We start from the raw sequence: 18,152 nt of genomic DNA on the forward strand, positions 1-18,152 counted from the left end.
TGGTTTTATCTTGGCGTGTGATCACAGCTGTTTTATTTTAGCAATGTAGCCATGTTGGCAATTAAATCCATATTGCTCCTAGGCTATTTATTTTCATGGAGTCGGTCTCCAGTCCATTGTCATGAAAGAATTCTTTGTGAATTGCAAAAGGGGAGGGGGGCTTGAGGATGAGTGGGAGGGAAGCTTGCTTATAACCTGGATGTCTATTTCTCTTTCAAATTGACTGCTGAGGGCTAATATTCTGCTGGGAGATGTATAAATAAGCATGTGGAGGGAAAACATCTATTAGCATGATTAAATTTCAGTTACTTTTTTTTTTTATGCCTTCAATGCCCAGTCCATGAAAAAACAAGGCAATACTGCATATTTAAGCTATGTTGAAAGGGTGGATTAGTCAACTACAATCCAAGTTGATTAATCAGTGGGGCCAGTTTGAATGGATAAAAAAATACTGTTTAGGGATATTTGTTCCATTATATTATTTTAAATTTTATGGATTTATTTAGAAAAATGTTCTGAGCTGCATCTGCAGAGCTCAGCTTGAAGCAGCTCACATGGGAAATACAATACAACAAAATGATAGAACCATTAGCATAAAAACAAGTGTAACACGTTCACTCAGTTTAGTCCTTCTTTGTTCCAGCATGTTTAGAAATTCATTCCAGAAACTGAATTGTTTTTCTGTTTTTCCATTTTGTTTTACATTTTGACCGATTTTGCACACAGCTTACCCCGCGGTCACATTTCTCTTCTCTGTGCAGCGTCCATCGGATTTCCCACAGGAAGTGCCATGGCTTTTGCATAGCAAACGTAAACTGGGTTTTAGCGGTTTACGATTGCTACGCGAAAGCCGCGACACTTCCTGTAACTCTGGTGCAGATAGTGGGAAATCCGACGGACGCTGCGCAGAGAAGAGGAACATGACAGCATGGTAAGCTGTGTGCAAAATTGGTATTTGTTTCAAGTGTGCATTGCTAAAACACTGCAAAAAAGCATTCTGACAAAAAGCATTCTATTCATACGCTCATCTCACCATTGCTCTCTTGTAGTATTTTTTCTGGATAGAAAGGACAACATATAGGATAAGAAAATGCACCAAGGGAGAGAATGAACTCAGATCATTGGCAGGCTGCAAGCACAGTAGCTTGAAACTCAGGCCAAAGAAGGATTCCTAATCTTCACTTCCACTGTGGAAATAGGTCTATGATGGTTTGCATCAGGGGTCATTTTGTAGAAAAATAGTTGGTGGAGCTCATCCAGGGATTGTTATGCAGCTGCATCTACTATTCAATGGACAAGGTGGGAAGGAGGAGATGGAACTCTCAGAAAGGTTCAGGAGCTATGCTCCTGTGAGCTCCCGCTGAATCCGAGGCCTGGTTTGCATACTCTGGAGAGTGTGGTATCCTGAACTTGAGGCGCGACACAATAGACTGAGAGGATCCAAAAAATCTGCATCACGTTTGGCTGCCTAATTCACACTGGCCAATAGGGAGGCAGTATCAGGGGAATCCTAGAATCTGCCAATGGGTATGCATATTCTAGTGAAGGATCCAAAAAGGGTACAATCACAGGGGCCGTTTTCCCACTCACGTTTTACTGGCGCCACGACCCTCCTGACGCCGGCGAATCTGCCTGGATTTCGCATCAGAAGCTCCGGCGCTCCCAGAAGCGCCGGCTACTTCCGTCGCTAAGCCAGCGCAAACGGAAATCGCAAAGATGCAGGAAAACGTTTGCGCTGGCTTAGCGACGGAAAGCGCCGGCGCTTCTGGGAGCGCAGGCGCTTCTGTTGCGAAATCCAGGCAGATTCGCCGGCGTCAGGATGGTCGTGGCGCCAGTAAAACGTGAGTGGGAAAACGGCCAGGGTGTTTTCTGCTTCATGGAGGCTGGGTTTTTCCCTACCCCAACTGTATATATTGCTGCATGTTCTGAGTGCTTGTATGTAGAATGTAGTCACTTAATGACGATGCTGAATCGCTATGTTGGCTGGACTCACTACTTAACAGAGAGAAATTCAGATAAGGAGAATTTTTGAAACATTCCTACATGCGAAATTAGACACATGCTTGCATGGTCAAAACTCTTATTTTAGTTCCAGCTTGTTTAGAAATGCAGGGCATCAGAATGAAAATGTTGAGATGTGTTGATTTTGTTTCATTTTATCGTTTGTATTTCTGCCACATGGAATTCCCAAGAGGACCTTGCTTACAATGGTGGCTGTTTGTATATTTCCAGAAGGGTGGTTGCGTGAAGATTGGACAACATATGCTGGAGGTTGATGATTGCTTGATGCAGAGGAAGTAGATACAGAGAAATTTTTCTCCATCTCCCTTAATACTAGACTTCATGGTAGGGTTATCAGCAGGGGTGCAATTCTAGCAGAAGCTCCTTTGCATATTAGGTCACACATCCCTGATGTAGCCAATCCTCCAAGAGCTTACAAGGCTCTTTTTGTTATCAGCCAAGGAGCTCTTGGGGGTGGAGCCTGGGAAGGGAAGTATTGCAGACACTGTGATATCACTTCTGAGATATCACCTAGATGTGCTATCACAGCCTGCCTCCCCACCTCCATCCCCATTAGGGTTGCCAAGTCCAATTCAAGAAATATCTGGAGACTTTGGGGGTGGAGCCAGGAGACTTTGGGGATGGAGCCAGGAGACATTGGGGGCGGAGCCAGGAACAAGGGTGACACAAGCATAATTGAACTCCAAGGGTGTTCTGGCCATCACATTTAAAGGGACAGCACCCCTTTTTAAATGTCTTCCTTCTATAGAAAATAATGAAGTATAGGGGCACCTTCTTTTGGGGCTCATAGAATTGGACCCCTTGGTCCAATTGTTTTGAAACTTGGGGGGTACTTTGGGAAGAGGCACTAGATACTATACTGAAAATTTGGTGCCTCTACCTCAAAAAACAGCTCCCCCAGAGCCCCCGAAACCTCCAGATCATACCCATTATCGATCTCCACATAGGGAATAATGAAGTGCTCAGCAGACGTTCCTCCCCCCCTCGCCCCCCCCATTTCTGGCGACTCTGAAGTGAGGGCTTGGCCTCTCTACTCATGAGTTACAGCCAACTTCTTCCAAGTAACACAAACACCCCATCCCAAGAGGAAGCCTTTCCAATCGGAGACTGGAGCCTCCGGAGGGGGACAGTCACATGGTGGCATTGGGGGCGGGGCTTCCCCCCGCCAGCCAGCTGACTGAGGGCAGGAAGCAGCCTGGGAAAGCAGAAGAACCCCCACTGGGACCTGGGGATTGGCAAGCCTAATCCCCATAACACTCTAGAAATTCTTAAGGCCAGGAGAACGGGGTTGTTCTTTCTCTTCTTTTTCTGCCACTATTCACTTGAGTGGACATGGGCAAAGCGAGGGGGAGATCAGAAAGTTGCCTCTCTGGACAGGCAAATGATGAGCCTAAGTCAGGGTCACCTTTTGTAAGTAGATTTAAGGCAAAGGAAGTACACAACCTGGTATTGCACAGGAAGTGACATCATCACACTAGTGATGTCCAGGCAACACTCTGGTATTTGGGCAAAAACTCTATGGTAAAACTGGTTGCTACCATAGAATTTTTGTTTAAATTTAATCAGAGTGTTGTCTGGATATCATTAGTGTGATGGTATCACTTCCTGCGCAATGCCAGCCAGTGGCCTGGGACTTTCTTTTTCTGCAGGTAGTCCCTCTGCCAGCCGGCTGATCAGTGACTGGGAGGCAGGGCCTGTCGTGGAGGATCTTTGCCTCCACCAGGAGGTTTGGCAACTCTAGAAAGGGTATAACAGTGGTCCCCAATGTGGCACTCATGTGTACTACGGTGCCCATTGACACCTTTCCTGGTACTTGCTAAGTGTTTTTAGAAAGTGGGCAGGGCTAGGTGGGCAATATCCCAGGAAACTTCTGACTGGCTAAGGGAGATTTGATCAGCCACACAGATTTTTTTTAAAAAAATGTTGCTTTGGCAGCAACTGCCAACACACCACAAAGATCGTCACTGTGTACCTGAAGGTAAGCTGTGGCAGCTATTCTGTGCCCACCAGGCCCATAGTCATCCCCCCACAAAGTGTGAGAGCCCCGCCCCCCCAAAAAGTGAGAAAAAACCCACCTTGAAGGTAGAAATTATTTTTATTTATCTGCTAGCTGTCAGCTTCTAGCTGGAGGTATGAACTGATTTAATTGTCTTTGACCAGGGAGGTCTTCCTCTTTTTCTATCTTCTTCTGGGTTTGAGTCTTTGTCCAGGGTTCCGTTGGACAAAGGAAGCGACAGTTGGGTTGATGGTCCATTCATTGGGCAGATGGGTTGCTTGCAGGCTAAAGGTGACATCTGGTGTGTATGTGAGCTTTCTGTTACGATGAAATGGAGTCAAGCCTGGTGGGAAGATGGCTACGTGTGGTGTTAGCCTTCCACGGTGGATTCCATGGTCAGCGCTTCATAACCGTTTGCCTGGATAGCTCCTTGGCGGCGCAGTCTCTTATGCTCCATGGCTGGCATACGCGATGACAGGAAGATGTCCGTTGTGCTAGTAGGCACTCTGTACCTATATAACTTGTGGCTGCTTGTACACATAAGTCCTTTATGTCCCTGAATAGGTTTGCCCACACTCTCTGGCCAGACGCGTGCGAGCTCACTTCTCGATGTTCGGATAGCCAGGCCTGATTCAGAAAATATCTGGGGTCTTTGGAGGTGGAGCCAGGAGCAAGATTGTGAAAAGCACAATTGAACTTTGAAGGGAGTTCTGGCCATCACATTTAAAGGGACTGTGCTCCTTTGCCAACAGTGCAGCCTTGATGTATACCTCTTGCAGCCAGGAACTCTTGTAGCAGGAACTCCTTTGCATATTAGGTCATACACCCTTTATGTAGCCAATCCTCCAAGAGTTTACAGGGCTTTTATTACAGGGCTTACTGTAAGCTCTTGGAGGATTGACTACATCAGGGGTATGTAGCCTAATATGCAAAAGAGTTCCTGCTACAAAAAAAAGCCCTGCCAATGCAGCTATTTCTTTGGATCAAATGACACACCTGAAGTTCCAGTCACAGAATTCCAGCCTCATGTAGTTTGGATCTTCCACATTAAAACCACAATCTGTTCGTTTGGGCTTCTTATGCTGCAGACAGGGGTTCAGTAGGGACTGGGAATGCAGAGTTTACTAAAGTATTTCTCAGCACTTTTAGCTGGTGCCTGAGAATACAAAGTTAAGCATTCAATTTGCACAAGTGAAATCAGAACAGAGTTTTTTTGGGGATGGTACTGAAACAACGCTAATATGATATCATCCCAATTCCAAACCTACAATATTCTTTTGCTTCTTCTAATATGTGGTTAGCAGAAAGACTACAATTGTCTTCAAGGGCACTTCATTTAAACTCACAAACATGCAATATCTCCAAATAAATATAGCTTCACGATGCTGGAACGTATCTACAATCAGTAACACAAGATTTGATAAGATAAACATCCCAGTATGTTAACTTTTGAAAATGCGAATATTGAAAGAGGCTAATCCCTTTTGAATACATGAGAAAAGCATCAGTATCTCGCAGTTTTGTACATCTGTTTTAATCCAGGATAATTACATTCTTCTTTTGTTCCTTCTGACCTGTGTCCCCAAACAAACATTATTTTAGGTTTACTTTAGGGTTCTCCCCCGCTGCTGTCTTAAACAACAAAACTCCACACAGATTATTCATTATTCTTGACAGCTACTATTGAATCAAGACAGAAAGTTGGAAGCATATTGTGCCGGGGGCTCATTGCATTTAATCTTGGATTACTTTCAAGTAAGCACTTCAGTATTAATAAAATGATTTCAGTTTTTCATGAAACCTCCTTAGGCAGTTTTTCAAAAAAGTGCCATGACCCTCCAAAAGTGGATAAGTTGCCATTTCTCATTGAAAGGCTCCCCCTCTTGTTTTAAAGGGTATACCAAAGAGGCAAATTAATCAGTTCATGAAAGAGAAACAAAAATCATTTCCTTGCAACTCATTTTTTCCCCTCATGAGTTTGCTCTGCAGTCATTGGCTATAATTTTTGGTAGGAACAAAGAGGCAGCCTGGCATCCATTGTAGTTCAGGCCTTAGTAACTTTTTTTTCCATTAAAGAGTCAAACTACATTTTATGTTATTTATTTTTATTTTACTTTTCTTCAATTTTTATCCCACCCTCCACGTAAGAGGGCTCAGGGTGGGTTACAAGTCACATGACAATTTCTCACAAGTGTTGCTCCACCCCTAGGCTTCTGTTTTCTCCCTGGCACAAGTGACCAATTTCCCACTAGTTGGTCTGCTGGCACATTTTGATGTGCAGCTCCCTCCAGTTCCCCTCACAATTTCTTAATCCTTAAAACACAGCATCACAAAGCCATGAGGGGAACTAGAGGGAGCTGTACATCAAAATGCACCCAGGGAGCAACTGGTGGGAGATCAATTACTTGCACCAGGGAAAACAGAAGCCTGGGGTGGAGCAATGCTAGTGAGAAACTGGTCAAAGAGTAACAAAATTTAGTTAAATATAAAATCATATTGCTATTAAAATGACAAACAACAATCAGAATGGGTTTGCCTTTTATTTATTTATTTAATTTATTTTATTTTATTTATATCTTGCCCTACCCCACCGAAGCGGGCTCAGGGCGGCTCACAGCATAAAATTCTAACAATAAAATTCAGAATTAAAATACAATAGTAATTTACATAATTAAAACATTAATATCAATACATCAGTCCATATCAGTGTGCTATCTATAGACTTCCTTCAGTATTTCGGTGCCGGTCAGTTATAAGCCAACCGGAAGAGGACTGCCTTGACAGTGATGCTCAGTTAGGGCTGATCAGAAGTCAGCATTATCCATGGGGGAGGCTGTAATGGACATAAAGCAGTTAGCCTGGGTGAGTGGAGAACAACTCATTCTGGTTGGCTGAGCCACTACCATGGATACAAATGTATCAGTTGGAAGGAGGCTAGCAAGAGGGGGAAATATCTCCTCAGAGTTCGTTCAGTTGGGGATTGACTGAGAAGGAGCTTAGAGCAGTCTGTTAGCTCAGTTCTCGAAGACAGACCTGGTGAATTGGAGTTTCTGTTTGAGAGAGTTTTGAGAGAAGGGACAAAACCAAGCTCTTTCTGAGGGAGAACTCTCTGAGTTGTGGCACACTGTGTCACTAAAGCAGAGGAAAACTTTAAGGCTCTGCTAAGGAGTTTTGTCAGTGCTACAGGGCAGACTCCTGGTTCAAATAGAGAACACAAACACACTAGGAGAGAGGCTAAGGTTCTTGTGGCTGTTAAGAAATCCCAGAAGTCTGACAGGGATACTAGTTGTGTGGGACTGAACACAGGGAATTGAGGTGCTGTTGTGATAGCACTCAAGGGTGTTAGTTCCTAGGTATTACTCAACATCTGGAGTGTACTTGTTTGCTAGTGGAGTATCTGTGTGGGGATAATTCTTTCACAAGTTCAGACAGTCCTCTGAGTGAAAGATAAAGAGTTTGTAGATTTTATATTTAGAAGCCTGAACCAACTTTTATAAATCTTTCTCTGATAAAAGCGTTTTCTAGTGTTGAGAAAACACTGCCCATTTGTTTTGTTTTACAATATCAGCCTGCCTGTTGTTTATATTACTTCAACCTGCCAGCATCTCTGGTGATTAGATATCATTTGTTTAGTTGAACTCCTGCTTGACAACTGATCTGATTAATAACCAACCAATAGTTGTTATTTACTCCATTGCTTTCCTTCTGTAAATTAATAAACTTAATATTTTGTTTTTGAATTTTAAAAAAGTCTTGGCGCTTCGTTCCTGACAAGGCTATTTTCTGGTTCCCTGAGGTACTGGATAAAGGTAACAAAAATACAGAGGTCCCTCTCCCCACACTGACCCTGACCATTCCTCACAGAGGCCAAGATGGATTTGGATGTCTGCAGCCTCATCTGAAAGCCCAGTGAAACAGGCCTGTTTTTATGTTTACATAAAAACACTAAGCAAGAATCAACAAAAATCCAGCATAAGAAAGCCAACTTGCACAGCTGAACTTTGAAATTACTAATAATTAACTGATAACTGACAAAATTTCTGCAGCCCAAACACTGGTTGTGGTGAGCCATTCATTAGGAAGTGGCACAGTGAGTGGTCTCACCATGGATATATAAGTGGGCATCCTTCCTGTGCAAGTGTTTTACTGCACTGGCACAGATCTGTGCATGATTCTCACTTGGCTTGGGGCAGTTGCTTACCTCTATCATTTCCCCTTTCTGTAAAGCCCTTTAGGCCCATAAAAATATTTGCTTACTATTCCCTTTACTGGAAGTGAAGGACTTTGTACTGTTTCTTAGCCTCAGTCTTCAGAGGGGGACTATAAAGGCAGAAAAAGAAGAAGAGCTGGTTTTTATACCCCACTTTTCTCTACCTAAAGGAGTCTCAAAGTGGCTTACAATTGCCTTCCCTTCCTCTCCCCACAACAGGCGCCTTGGTGAGGTAGGTGGTGCTGAAAAAGTTCTGAGATAACTGTGACTGGGCCCAAAGTCACACCAGCAGGCTTCACGTGTCTCCCCACAACAGTCACTCTGTGAGGTAGGTGGGGCTGAGAGAGTTCTGAGAGAACTGTGACTAACCCAAGGTCACCCAGCTGGCTTCATGCGAAGGAGTGTGGAATCAAACCCAGTTCTCCAGATTAGAATCTGACACTGCTAACGAGAAAGATAGATAAGGCATGTCCTGTGCATCCTTCCTCCTTTCCAGTGGTCTAGTACTGTCCCTTTGTGCGTCAATTGCTGTTCCCAGGGAATTTTCCTTTCTTCAGGCTAACAACTTTTCTGCCTCTCATCTTTCCGTCCCCCTTCTTGTGATCATGAGAGTGGGATATGCTTTCCTGCATCTCCATGCATCCTGGTTTAGCCAGGTAGTTTAGAATGCTGTTCCTACTCTACCCTGTCTAGATCGGAGAGTCTTCTAATAAAGAAGCCATATTTAGTAAGATAAAAAAGGCTCCGTGCGAACTTTATTTCCTCAGCTGCAACCAATGGAAATTCTGCTGTGCCATACACACTGCAATTCTAATACCCTTCATGTATTGGTTATTCTAGCATTCCACTTACCCCTCCAGTATACCTTAACATATTTTCTTTTCTTTCTTTAACAGTCATATTTAGGCCTAACATGAACCACATTTGGCTCTTGTTATAAGCTACAGCCCCTTGATGTAGTGAAACCTCAATGTACTTTGAAGAAAGAACTGTACCTCAGTAGAATAACTAAAATGAAGGTCCCAGGCAGTGTTCCCTCTAAGTTGAGTTAGCGTGAGCTAGCTCACAGGTTTTTAGCCTCCAGCTCACACATTTTTGTCTTAGCTCAGTAAGGATGACCCCACAACACACTAATTTATGCAGTAGCTTTGAACTTTAATGCCAATAGCTCACAACTTTAGTGTCAGTAGCTCACAAAGTAGAATTTTTGCTCATAAGACACTGCAGCTTAGAGGAAACATTGGTCCCAGGTCCAGTCTCCAGCATCTTCAATTAAAATAATTTCAAGGCTGCGATCACACACACTAAATAATGTACTTTCTATCCACTTTCAATGCACTTTCCAACTGGATATTGTCAGTTCACACAGTAAAATCCAGTTGGAAAGTGCAGCATTGAATGTGGATTGAAAATGCGTTATCTCGTGTGTGTGGTTGCGGCCTCACATAGCAGGAAAGAAGAACTTTGAGACCTGGTACTAATCAGAGGGGACAATAATAGTCATCCTTATGGAGTGTTTTGAATAAAATAAAGTCATGTGTATATAAATTGTAACCAGTGTATAAATAGATGGCCATGTACAAATTGTGACGTTTTTATCTCGTGGATAATCATTGTTGTTCAAATGACCCTTAATTTCTACAATCATATGGAATGGGGTGTATTGCTAGGGACCTGCTTGCTATGATCTGATCATGTATATCCATGGGATTTGCTTTGAATCCCCCCCTTTTGGTGTATTAAATATATGGGGTGGAATCAAACTAGTTTTTCCGCTGGTAAACTAGGAAAGAGGGGTCCACCTTGACAACCCCAAACCAATTATGCTGGGGACCTACCCAGACAAAAGCCATGTATGATGGGAACTGTAGCAAGGAGAGGAATTCAGTGAGAGTGAGTGAACAAAACTGGGCTGGATCCAACCTATGTTCTGAAAGATTCTTGATAGATATACCTTAGTAAGAAGCAGTGTAGTGAAGTGGTTAAGAGGGTCAGACTAGTATCTGGGAGACTTGGGTTCAAATCCACCCTTGTGCTATGGAAGCATGGTGGCAGGGGCGGCCTGACATCCCATAGCGCCCTAAGCAGACTTGCTGCCTGGCACCCCCCCCAGGGAGGGAAGAGGAGGCATGGCTGGAGGGGGAGGTGGGGGGCACAGAGCTGTGGTGGGGGAGGCGAAGGGAATGGAGGGGTGGACAGCGGCAGCGATGGTGGTGGGCGGCGGTAGCAGTGGGGGAGGCAGCCAGGCAAACTAGGTGCTTTACTGGGGCACCAGGAGGGGGGGTGGGGGAGCCCAATTTGCTGCCCCCACCCTCCTGGTGCCCTAGGCAACTGCCTAGTTTGCCTAGCAGGAGGGTCAGCCCTGCTTGCTGGGTGAGCTTGGGTCAGTCACAATCTCTCAGCCTAGCCTACCTCACAGGGTTGTTGTGAGGATAAAATGGAGGAGACGAGAATGATTCCACCACTTTGGTTTCCCACTGGGGAGAATGGTAGAGCATAAATGACTTAAACAAATATAAATAAATAAATAAAAATAATAAAAGGTAGTCTTTGAAAGATGTTGGAAATGGTGTTGAGGAGATTCTGGAATGACAGGCTGTTTGGGATCATTTAGGGTGATTCTGATCATCTTTCATTAGACCCAGGCCCTTTTGTTAGTTTATATTGATCTGGAAATCACAAATATATTGAATAGCTTCCCAACCCCAATTTCAATTTGTTTTTTTTTTCCTATGGCACAACGCATAGTGTTCATTCTGTAAGCATTCAGCTAAAGGAAAACAAACTGAAACGGAGGAGAGAAAAGCTGTTCATTCTATCTGTGATCTGATGCCTAATGAAACATGGCCAGAATCCTGCCTTGGACTACTGCTGGGGAATGGTTCCATTATCTAGAAGCCACTGTAGAAATGCCCCACTGAAGCATGGCCACTGGTCTAAGGTGAGGAAAGAACAACCAACGAGGAAACAGAATCTAATCAAAGAATGGGGGAACATATGAGAGAAAGTAATTCTGGAGTGCCCTAAGTGACTACCAGAAACAGTGTTAGATATACAAAACAATATTCTGAATTTATCTTTGAAGCATACTGGTAACCAGTGGAGGCAATATAGAATCTGCATTGTGGCCAGAAATTATTTTTAATATTTTGCTCTTCTTTATGGCTTTCTATGATAGTAGGGTTTCTAGCTCCAGGTTGGGCAATTTCTGGATATTTGGGTACAGAGCCTTGGGGAGGGTGGGGTTTGGGGAGGGAAAAGACCTCATTAGGCCTCATTTTGGGCAGAAGCTCACAGGAGCGGAGCTCCAGAACCTCTAAATTTTATTGTGTTTTTTCTTTCTCTCTCTACCCCCCCTCCCCCCAGTACTTGCTTCTGGGCCCCATTGTTCAAATCCCCTGTGAGAATTTTGCTGAACTCTGAGATTTGACAAACTTTCTAATATTTTCCCCACAAAAAATGGGAAAATAGCTAAAACATATAAAGCAGACAGATGGAAATTTTCATCAAGCCACTGTGGTCACATAGGAGAAAGAAATTTAGAAAAGTATGATGGGAGTAGGGTTTTATTATGACAATTATAATTCAAGAAGCATTTTAAGGTAGATGCTGAGCTGATATAATTTAGTACACCTTCCGGCAATGCCGGGGTGTGCGGCATATGCAAATGAGTCATGCAAATGAGTTGTGCTAATGAGCACTGACACCTCTTTTTGTACGAAGTGACCCCTGGACTTCATCATGGTGTAACCCCATTGAATCTACTGTCTAAAGTAGCCATCGACTCCTCCAGGATCTGATCTCTGTTGTCTGGAGACCAGTTGTAATTCCAAGAGATCTTCAGGGGCCACTTGGATGTTGACAACCCAAAACTTTGCACCTCATTTTTGGGAACACACTCTGTTGTAAAGCCTCAATGTCCTAAATAAGAAGAAACCTGTAACTAAAAATAACAAAAAGCTAGCCAACTTGAGAGCACCAATGAAGCTTTGTGTCACAGCTCTTAAGTCTCCCCCCCCCCCCTCAAATGTACACACACAGTGCTGGCAAGTAAGAATATGTGACTACACTCTCACAGCTGTGTCAATGGATCTATAATAGAGTAATCCTGCCTTGAGTTCACATGTGCTACATGTTGTTATGTTTAATGAATTTTAAAAATTCAGGACTTCAAGCTGTGCTTTTTAGCCCTGCGTGTCAATGGGGGATCTGAGTTTCAGGAAACTTATACTTTGTCTTTCATATATATATAAAAATCCAGCAAAGCCATGCTTTAAATAAACCCAAAGAACGTACCGTAAATAGGACCCACCTGTGGTACTTTTATGCAACAATATTTGTGTATGTTGTAAATTGATATTTGCAAGATCGTAGCCAAAGGGGCAAAAGGAAGTGTTATTTATTCTAGTGAAATATCTACAAGATTACACAGAAGCTCACAGGGGAAATGTTTCCAAAGTCTCCATGTGAAAAGTTTTAGGAACATGAAGGAATGGTGAGTAGTAGCCATGATGACTGTGTGGAACCTTCATGTTCAGAAGCAGTCTACCTGAGTAACAGAGACAGGGGGCAAATAATATGGGAGGAGAGTTGTCTTCAGTCCTTTCTTGGGTCCCCCCCCCACAAGATTCAAACTGTTGTCTGTGCATGTGCAGACAACTTTTTTTTATTTTGGGGTGGAATTTATACCTCCCCCAGAGCCCTGTGGCACAGAGTGTTAAAGCTGCAGTACTGCAGTCCTAAGCTCAGTTTACGACCTGAGTTCGATCCCTGGCAGAAGCTGGGTTTTCAGGTAGCTGGCTTGAGGTTGACTCAGCCTTCCATCCTTCTGAGGTCAGTAAAATGAGTACCCAGCTTGCTGGGGGGGGGGGGGGAAGTGTAGATGACTGGGGAAGGCAATGGCAAATCACACCATAAAAAGTCTGCCGTGAAAACAGTGTGAAAGCAACGGAAATGACTGGTGCTTGCCCAGGGGAACTTTACGTTTCTTTCCTTATACCTCCCAACATGGGGTATTTTTTGGGTTTTTTTTTTAAGATTTCAGATTTTTTTGGAAACCCGGGTTTCCCCCAAGTTTACAAGAAAATCACTTTACTGTCATTGTGCCCCCAATCTGTTGGTGTTGATATCCATGGATGGGGACCACTCTTGAGAAACAGACTATTTGTTGAGGCCCAGATGCAAAGAACACCTGAGTATGGCAGGAACATCCAGCTTCACAGAAGTGGAGGTATTGTTCAAAGACAGGTGAGTTGGTTAAGGGCCAGAAAGATATTCATATACATGAGAAACTTGTAATTACTATCTTTGAATAGACTTCGTCAAGATAAAAAGCAGCAAGAGAGAACTGACAATTATATATTTTAAGAGGACATTTCAAATATATATAACATTGTATGGTGTTTGAATTTATAAGATTATGAGTTTCCCAAGAATGTGTGCCTGTATCAAGTTAGACAGTTAACTATCGTTAAGAGATGATGTTAAACTCTTATAAATAAGGGAAGTTCAATTGATCAAGAGGTACTTCTCAGGGGAGCCTCCTTGCCTGTGACCTGCTTATTTTGGGAGTAAGATTAGTTTATGTAATTGCTCTCCTTTGATTGCCTTGTAATTACTCTCCTTTAATTATCTACTGACAATGTTGGATTGTATCATTTTCTGCTGATTTAGTCAATGTTGAGAAATCAATCGTTCTGCTTTAATAAAGCTTAAAATGGAAGCAGAGATTCTCTAATATTATTTAGTGCACTATACCCATTATGAACATGAAATGTTACTGAGGTTTACCTCTGGCTAGAAGATGCGTAGGGCTTCTTAAGCACACACCTACATCTGAATCAGGCCTTACCAGAGTCATTCACAGCATACTGAAGCCTTGTCTTGCTGAGCCTTTCAGATTATGTCAAGATTTTTAAATGTTGTCTTCTTTGTATCTAATTAACATGGCAGAATGGTCTCGCCCCTGGCCCATTAAACAGTCAGTTCAGACACGGATGTTACTTGATTGCACAGCTCTAGAATCATGGGCCCCTAGAAAACTCAAAGCTCGATGTATGACCTAGCTCTTGGTGAACATCTGAAAAGCATTTGAGATGAAGGAAATTGGCAGGGGGGGTTTTGTAGCAGGAACTCCTTTGCATATTAAGCCACACACCCCTGATGTAGCCAACCCTTCTGGAGTTTACAGAAGGCCCTGTACTAAGAGTCCTGTAAGCTCTTGGGAGGATTGGCTACCTCAGGAGGTGTGACCTGGTATGCAAAGGAGTTCCTGCTACAAATAAAGCCTTGTATATTGGTATGAAAGTTTGATGTGTAGTGGAAACTGATATTTGATAGCTCTGCCATCCGTATTTGTGTTGTCAAGGGATAACCATGTATGTATGGATTGGCCTTATGTGCTGCGGATGGACATTCTAGAAAGAATATTTACCATTATAGACTTGAGTAACCTCATCAGATATGGAGAATTTATACAGAATTTGGGGTTCTGTCCTACCTCATACTAGGGATGGCCTGCTGAGTGTACTTGTACAGGTTAATACTGCACCAAGACAGAGCAGCTGAGACCACTAAGTAACTTTTCAAGTGTTAGTCAGATAGACACAGCTTTGTTTTGGAAGGGAGGATCAGGCCATTCCTCGAGAGGTGCAGGATCTTCTCTTGCAAGTCTTCTCTCCCATAGTCCACAGAGGTTCAAGAAATGGGCTGTTATCCAAGGCAGGATTTATTCTACAATAGATTGCAAGCAGCTAAAGCAATCCCACACTGACTCCAAAATTACATTAGAGAGAGATAAATGCATACGAAGACGGTGTATTATAGAGCTCTTGAAATGTAGGCTCCCAGCAGCGTAGTCCCCTCTGGAGGAGGAGGAGACTGTAAATTTACACATTCAACCTGTGCTGAAAGCACCGCACTGGTTGCCTATCGCATACCGGGTTCATTTCAAGGTGTTGGTTGTCACCTTTAAGGCCCTATATGGCCAGGGGCCTACATACCTTAGGGACCGCCTTTCCCCACATGTTCCTCGGAGAGCAGTTCGGTCTGGATCACAAAATCTACTTACAATCCCCGGATCTAAGGAGGCCAGGCTCATGACAACTAGAGCCAGAGCCTTCTCTGTAGTGGCTCCACGCTGGTGGAATGAGTTGCCGGAAGAGGTCAGGGCCCTGCAAGAGCTCATACAGTTCCACAGGGCCTGTAAGACAGCAGTCTTCCACCAGGCATTTGTAAACTAGACTGCTGACCACTACAGTTCTGGGCAATATATGAACCACCCCTTACAATCTGCTGTACAGCAGCTGCGGAGAGGGCAACTTAAAATCTGCTTTACAGAGAATTATAAATTTGAAAACTTAAGATCATAGCACTGAAAATTTTTATGTATTTTATGTTTTATATTACTCTATGTTTTACAGTTTAAATGTTACACCACTATGTCTACTCATGCATATGCATGTCTATGTAAGCCTCCGTGAGCCCACCTTGGTGGGGAGGGTGGGATATAAATAGAATAAAATAAATAAATGGCATCCCATCCTTCTCTCTGAATCAGAGTCTCAGAGCAGCTTACAATCTCTTTATCTTCTTCCCCCCACAACAGACCCCCAGTGAGATGGGTGGGGCTGAGAACACTTTCTCAGAAGCTGCTTTTTCAAGGACAAACTCTGTGAGAGCTATGGCTAACCCAAGGCTATTCCAACAGCTGCATGTGGAGGAATCAAACCCAGTTCTCCCAGATAAGAGTCTGCACACTTAACCACTATACCAAACTGGCTCTGAAGAAGAAGCAACTCTTTGTCACTTCTGGGGTCTCTTCTTATACCCTGTTCCTAACAACTGCCCTATGGGGCTATTGTGCATCAGAATGATCATGCACAATTGTATGTTTTGTATACATTGCAAGTGTCTCTAGTGTGGTAACATAGACTGGAAGGACCCTCCTTCAGGCCTTATCTGGACTTCTTATTGGGTGTGTCTTTGGGGTCTATGTCTATCAGGATCTAGCAATTGGGTAGAGTTTTTTATGCAATTGCTAGAGCTTCTCGCATGCGATGTACCTGGCACAAGAATGTCACTTACAGGTGCCATCATTGTGCCAGGCATGTTGCAGCATACCAGAACTTTTTGGGGATGGGGCTCTCCCTGCTGGCCCATTATGAGGTGGCAGGTTGGAGGCCCCAAAATTGGGGGAAACCTTGCCCCTGGCAGGAACTTGGGAAAACTAGACCTGGCAACCTAAGTGGGACAGACTCATCCCTGGTCTTCTCTCACTTTACTTCATATGGCAGAGGATCTTGGTGAATGGCTGGTTTGTATAGGGCCAACACAGTTTACACCCTTCAAGAAGGGCTTATGCGCTACACAAGGCCTTAAGCTTCCTTTGCATCCTGGATTCCAGGCAGCCTCTTAAATTCTATTGTCAAACATGCCGTGTTTCCCTGTGAAAGTTGCTAAGTGGGATCTTGCTGGCGTTGGCAGGAATCCGAGAGTTGAGGCTACATCTGTTTCTTGTTTCCTTTTCTCTGTGGCAGCAACACCTGGGCTAGGGTTGGCCTTTAATGATTATTAGTTACACCGATTCAGGTTTTACATTGAGGTGTAGAGAAACAAGCTCTTCTAGTTAAGCCCCAAGCTGCTATTACTGTTTTTGACAGGTGACAGTTCTGTGCTAAATCACAACTTTGTTAGTCACAAAACCACAAAGAAGAGACTAGAAATGAATCGTCTCGTTTCGTTAACAGTATCGCCTTGTAAAAGCTGCATTAAAGAGCTAATTCTGATTCCTCAGGTTTCATAATCCCTCTTGTGTTTGTGGCCCTATGCAGAACATTAAACATTGTGGTATGTGGGGGGTCATTCATTGTAGCAAGTTATAGTGGATGGTCTTTCCTATAACAAAAGCATCTGAACTAATGGTTCCCAACCTCCAGGTGAGGGCTGGAAACATCCTGGAATTCCATCTGTTCTTCAGACTACAGGGGTCAACTCCCTTGAAGAAAGGAGGGTAGACTATGTGGCACTGTGCCCAATGAAGTCCCTCCCCCCCAACTCTGTTTTCCCCAGGCTATATCCCCCAAATCTCCCAAAATTTCACAACTTGGGGTTGATATAATATTACATGTATACTAATGTGCATATCATGCAAGCCACAATGATATGGTAAGATAGTGTTTGTGAAGGGGAAATGTTTTGATTTGATTAACGAAGAAATATTTCTACTTTTAAAATTTTACCACATGGTGTGGTATTTATTTATTTAGTACTTTTTTTAAAAAAAAATGCCATGCTTCTTCCAAGGAGTACATGGTTCTCGATTTATCCTTAGAACAATTCTGTGAGTTGATAGGCTGAGAGTAGTTTTGGTATCCTTGGCAATGTCAGATACTGAGGCACGAAATGGGTCAGGAAGGATTGAAGCATTTCATGTCAAGCCATTGATCAGATAGCCAGAGGTCTGGTTCAATCTGAGGCCAGGTCAAAGATCAGATTCCATGCAGAGGAAACCAAGACTAGGTAGGAACACGGATAAGGTTGGGAAAGAAGTTAGAGACCTGAAGGTAGCCCGAGGCCAGGTGGCCTTGAGGTGAGAAGAGAATAGGCAGAGATCAGGGTCAACAGCATTCTTCAATTTACAGGCAAATTACAGACGTATTCACCATTTGGCAACTGCTTTGCTGATATTTTTAAAAAGGGGTTTTCTGCATGTTGGCTATGTAATCCAGCCAGTGGCTGCCTGTCACTATGTGGAACTTCTGGGAGAGTCACACAGCCAGTGAGGTGACACAGTGGCATGCCACACAGCCATTTGGATTTGGTTATGTGGTAACATGACAAATTCAAATCCAAAATCTAGCAAGGCTTCTGTTCTTCATGCTGAACGGAAGGACTTTTTGTTCAGCTTTATATCCCCTATACCCT

The sequence above is a fragment of the Heteronotia binoei genome, chromosome 14 (genome assembly GCF_032191835.1).
Source record: "Heteronotia binoei isolate CCM8104 ecotype False Entrance Well chromosome 14, APGP_CSIRO_Hbin_v1, whole genome shotgun sequence".
In the NCBI taxonomy this organism is placed as follows: domain Eukaryota; kingdom Metazoa; phylum Chordata; class Lepidosauria; order Squamata; family Gekkonidae; genus Heteronotia; species Heteronotia binoei.